Below are 5996 nucleotides of genomic sequence, written 5' to 3'. Positions count from 1 at the left end.
ACAAGAAGCCTAGGACAAAGTTAGCCAGTTAAAATCACTCAGCTTGATGTGTCCTTCTAGATGCTACAAGTGTAAATACATGTGCGAGATTGATGTAATACAGTATGTACCATGCTTTCACCCACAATGTGAACATTTTCGAGCTAAAAACTCCATACCATAGTGGTGGTCACTCCTTTAGTCCCAACATTCGGGAGGCAGAGGCAGGCAGATCTCTGTGAGTTTGAGACCAGCCTGGTCTACAAGAACTAGTTCCAGGATAGCCTCCAAAGCAACAGAGAAACCCTGTCTCAAAAAAATAAAAATACAAAAACAGAAAACAAGCCAAACAAAAACTGCTTACTGCACGAGTATTTTGAAAACCAAATATACACCATGACATCTCAATCTGTCAGACAAAATTATAATCCTGTCTTTCTTGGCAAACAATATTTCACAGAAGACAAAAAGGACAACTAGCCACAAGACAGAAGCACAGAAGAATTTGCAATTAAAATTCAATCTTTACCTCAATGCACAGCTCACAAGGACACACAAACAAAGGTCAGACTAACTACATCACTCCTAAGTTGATCATCAAATCAACTTACTAAAATATGAAGATGAAGTACTGTTCTTGCTCAATAAATGGGTTCCCATGGAGTAGCTGCAAAACAAACCAGCGGCATTGTCTTCATGATGTCAATCTCAACACAGCACTGCAGATCTTCCCCTGTGAGCCACCCTGTACCTGTCCACAGTCAGCCTAGCAACCTGAATTAATCCACACTCTCTGGACTTGGCTTATCATTTCTACCTTCAAGACAAAACTTTTATAATAATTCTACCATAGTCACTAGCTATACTTAAAACCACATGCTCTCCTTCTTAAGTTCAGATATTGAATGAACTTTGTATTCAATATACCTAAGTTTTTTTCATTTAAACAAAAAAATGCAATATGATTCTTTTGTACAGTTGTGAACTGTCTACTGGATGTGGTGACCCAGGCAAAGAGTCCCTCCTTCATCTATCCATTTCTCTGCACAACTTCAATTCAGGATGATGCTACTGAGAGTATTAACAAAGGTCACCTCAGAAGACAGTCTTCGAAGGCCTAGAAGGAGATTTTAGTTGTTATTTTGCTATTTCTAGCATCCTTTAGGCACTGGAACTTGGTCTTGAATACTTGGCAATATTAATAAATTTTGTCTCAAAGCAGTAAGAAAATGTGCATCATGGACTGTAGAGTGACTCAGCAGGTAAAGCTGCTGGCATGAATCTGGTGACCTCAGTGTGATCTCCAGGATCCATATGATAGAAGGAGAAAACTGATTCACAAATTATTTTTAGCTTCTACACCTGTACAGTAGCATGCATTGCTCACATACATGTGCTCATAAATAAATGTGAAAAAAGGAAGAACAACATGGGACACTTAGAAGGCTCACAACCCATTTACGGATTGATTTGTTATTTCAGAGGAATGATGACACTCTGGTTGGGTATGGAATTGTTAATCTTGGTCTTTGAGTAGTTGCTGTACCAGTTAGTGGAGGTGGGGAAGGGGGAAGAATTGCCCCCAGAATAAGGCATTGTACCTTCTGGTTGGTTCATCTTGTCTAAGCCATTGTTTCAGTGTGTACTTAAATTAAATTTGTTATTACACTGAGCACTCCTCCACCTACCTCCTCCCTACCAACACCTCTATGAAGCAATGTGAATATGCCAGTTTTGATGGTGTAAACAATGATATGTTCAAAATAGTTCCTTTCCCAAAAGTCTGTAATAAACCACATAAAGAAATGATAACATTTTAGAGTTAAATTATGATAATTTACAAATGCTTGAAATCTATACATCATAATGAAGCAACAGCTAATCATTGTGAAAAAAAACTACTCACTGACACCTTTAATATAGAGAAAGTCAGATCTCATCAACAGATATTTAAAATATTTTTTATTTAATTAATCTTATTTTACATACCAATTCCAGTTCCCTCTCCTTCCTTTCCTTACTTTCCCTTCACCATTCCCCATCCCATTCACTGTTTATTCCCCAGGTGAGGGTGAGGCCTCCCATGGAGGATTATCACAGTCTATCACAGCATTTGGGAAAGGACCTTAGCCCTACCCTGTGTATCTATGCTGAGAGAGTATCCCACCATAGGGAATGGTTTCCAAAAAACCAGTTTGTGCACTAGGCCATTGGCCTCATAGACCTCCAAGCCTCCCAACTGAAACCCAGGTTAAGACTTAGGCAGGTTCCCCAGCTGTCAGTCTGGAGTCTGTGAACTCCCACTTGCTCAGGTTGTTTCTGAGGCTCTCCCTTCATGGTCTTGCTCATTGCTCCTTCCTCTCTTATAAGTAGGTTCTAGGAGAAGTCTATTTTGTTAGATATTAGAATGTCTACACCAGCCTGATTCTTAGCTATAATTTGTTCACAAAAATCTTTTTTCAACACTTTACTGGGGTGGGATTATTTATTTATCATGCTTTCTTGGGTGTAGTTAACTTGGTGGGTTAGAATTTTCCTTCTAGAATCATCCTTGGGGTGAAATTTTAAATAAATATATTTTGAATTTGACTTTCTGGTGGAATGTCTTGTTTTTCTCCAACTATACCAATTTCTCCATCTATAGTTTTGCTGGGTATAGTAGTCGTAGAAGGTATCTGTGGTCTCTTAGTGTCTGAAGCACATCTGTATAGGTCATTTTGGCTTTAGAGACTCCATTAAGAAGATGGGTGTAATTTAAATAGGTATGTCTTTATATATTACTTGTCCTTTTTCCCTTGAAGCTTTTTTTCTGTTTTAAAATTTATTATTTTTAAACACTTTACATACCAAACACTGTTGCTTCTCACTCTCCTCCTCCCCTTTCATGCCCAAGTCTCTCCTGAGCAAAACTCCATCCACATCTCAGAAAAGGTAAGGCCTCCCATAAGGAATTACCAAAGCCTACACATTCAGTTGAGGCAGGACAAAGTTCCTCTCCCTTCATCTAGACTGAGCAAGATATCCCACCATAAGGAATGGGTTCCAGAAAGACAGCTATTTCACCAGGCGTGAATCCTAGACCTACTGCCAGGAATCCCAGTAGCAGATCAAGCTAAACAATTGTTGCACAGACTAACAGGGCCTAGTTTAATTCCATGAAGGTTCCCTGGCTTCTGTTCTAGAATCCATTAGCTCCCTTGAGATCAGATCCCGTGAGAATGCTTTCTTTGTGGGTTTCCCAGTCATTTTCTTGACCCACCTTTCCAAGCTCCGGAGATTATGGGTAACAAGAAAGACCCTAATAGGGACAAATGGATCATTCTGGAAAGGGGAAATGGATGAGATGTCCTGGGTAAACTGGGGCTAGGGTATGGTAGAGAGGAGGGGTAGGGGATATGAACAAATCAGAATGTGATGGTTGACTTAGGGGAAGGATGGAGTGGAAGAGCAATGAAAGAGACATCTTGATAGAGGGGGACATTATGGGGTTAAGCAGAAACTTTTTCTAGGAGATCCCCAGGAATCCACAATGATAACCCCAGATAAGACTCTTAGCAATAGTGGAGAGGGTGTCTTAACTGGTCTTGCCCTGTAATCAGATAGTCAACTATTCTAACTGAAGTCATAGAACTTCAATTCAGTAACTGATGGAAGCAGATGCAGAGATCCACAGCCAAGCACCATGCTTAGCTGGGAGTATAGTCAAAGACAGAGAGGAAGGATTGTATGAGCAGTCAGGTTCCCTTGCAGCTTTTAACAGTTTTTCTTTGTTGTGTATATTTAGTGTTCGGTCATTATGTGGCAAGGGGGATTTCTTTTCTGGTCCAATCTATTTGATATCCAATAAGATTATTGTACCTCTGTAGAAATGTCCTTCTTTAGATTAGGGAATTTTTCTTGTAAGATTTTGTTAAATGAATTTACTGAGCCTAGGAATTGGGATTCTTTCTGTTTTCCTCCATTTTTATTTTATTTAGAAATAAAATTGTTTTACATGTCACTCTCAGTTCCCTCTCCCACCCCTCCTACCCCAACCCACCGACAACTAACACCCTACCTATCCATGTTCTCAAGTTGTCAGTCTGGAGTCTGTGAGCTTCTACTTGCTCATATGAGCTGTTTCTGACTCATGGTCTTGACCCCTTTGATCATCACTCCTCCCTCTTTACAACGGGACTCCAGGTGTTCAGCCTAGTGCTTAGCTGTGAATTTATGCTTCTGCTTTCCTCAGTATGGATGAAGGCTCTATGATGACAACTAAGTTAGTCATCGATCTGATTATAGGAGGAAGGCCCATTAAGATAGCCTCTCCAATATTGCTTAGTCTGGGGCCCATGAGAAACCCCTTGTTCAGGTCATTCAGCCTAATTCTTATGGATTCTGTCATATACCTAAGACCCACTGAGATATACAGCCTTGTGGACAGAACAACCAATTGTTTCTTGGATTTTTTCATCAAGAGACAACTATTGTTGAATTAATAATCTAACCATAACCTGTAAGCCATTCTTACACACACACACACACACACACACACACACACACACACACACACACAGATACACTCACATAAACGAACTTATCCTATTGGCTCATTTTCTCAAAAGATCCCTGACTAACACAGGGAGATGCACTGCCTTAAACAAAATAATGTAGAGTAACAGCTAATGGAAGACATCTAGTGGGGAATCTACATGCTCTACATGCTCACATGTTCACCTTCCAACCTGCGCATACAAAATACAGCTCTGTTGGTTTTCTATTGTTCTTGTAACCAGTTATCAACATGTTTATAGACTTGATTTCTCTGTGTTGGAAGGCCAAATAGTTTTCTGGGCTAAAATCAGGAAGGTTGCAAATTGCAGCTCCTTCTGAGGAGGAAGGAACAATGTGGTCTACTGCCTTTTCAGCATCTGGAGACCACAGGTGTTCCATATTTTATAATCCTCTGATGCCAGACACAGGATGAGTCTTTCTCACAGTGTGCTATTCTGAACTTCCTCATCACATATTGAGCAACTTCTGTAGCCACTTCTTCTTCAAAGGATTCTTAAATGTCCTTTTAGGCTATCTGAACCAATAGTCTTTGTCATGACAGTTGGAAAGCAAGCATAGCACATTTTTGACACACAGTCAGTCACATTCACTGATTAGGATGTGGTAATCTTAAAGTAGTCGGAAGCTATTACAGATAAAAACAATAAACACTGGCTTCAATTTATAATAATCATAAATATGCACGGTTTCATATAATGCCCCCTTTACTGTGTAAAGTAGTTAGGTTCACCCATAATTGAGTATGAAGAAAGACAATTGTGTTTGACTGACACAGAAAATGTGAATTATATAGTAAAAATGTACACACAAAGACTTACTTCCTCACTGTGAGGGTACCTGTCTGTAATTCAGGTACTTTGGAGCCTAGGGCAACTGAATTCTGTGATTCCCAGCTAGCCTGAGTCCACACTAAATTCCCCTACTGCTTGGATTATGTAGGGGAACTCTGTCTCAAAAAATCATCAAACAAATATGTTGAGAAAAACCACATTATATCCACACCACAAAATTTCAACTACGCTTTCAACATAACTTTCTTAAGCATATAACTTGCCAGCCCTATATGGCAGCAATTATTGTCAAGCATAAAGACTGAAGCAAAAAGGGAAAACTTTAGGCAAAATAGTAAGACAAATTAAATTAAGAGAAAAATAAAATCCCATTTCTTCTTGTATTTTTTCATAGAAATAGTTTTTAAATAGACACTCATGTCTATAGCCTCTAGAATTAAATAGGAGTTTATAACTTAGAGAAAGAGGCTTTTTATTTCTTGGTATCATATGTGTCTTGCTATCACTAGCTAAAGCCATTCTAGATATAATTGATCATTTATCCCCATGAATGAATGGAAATGTCTGCATTAAGTTTATTTATAATGAAGAATTTTTCTAGAAAATATTTTCATAGTTGTAGGTCCTCCATTGGGGCATAATTCCCTTCTATTGTCAGAACTTTTAATT

Source organism: Cricetulus griseus, chromosome 9 (genome assembly GCF_003668045.3).
Source record: "Cricetulus griseus strain 17A/GY chromosome 9, alternate assembly CriGri-PICRH-1.0, whole genome shotgun sequence".
NCBI lineage: Eukaryota > Metazoa > Chordata > Mammalia > Rodentia > Cricetidae > Cricetulus > Cricetulus griseus.
This window is presented reverse-complemented; position numbering follows the sequence as displayed.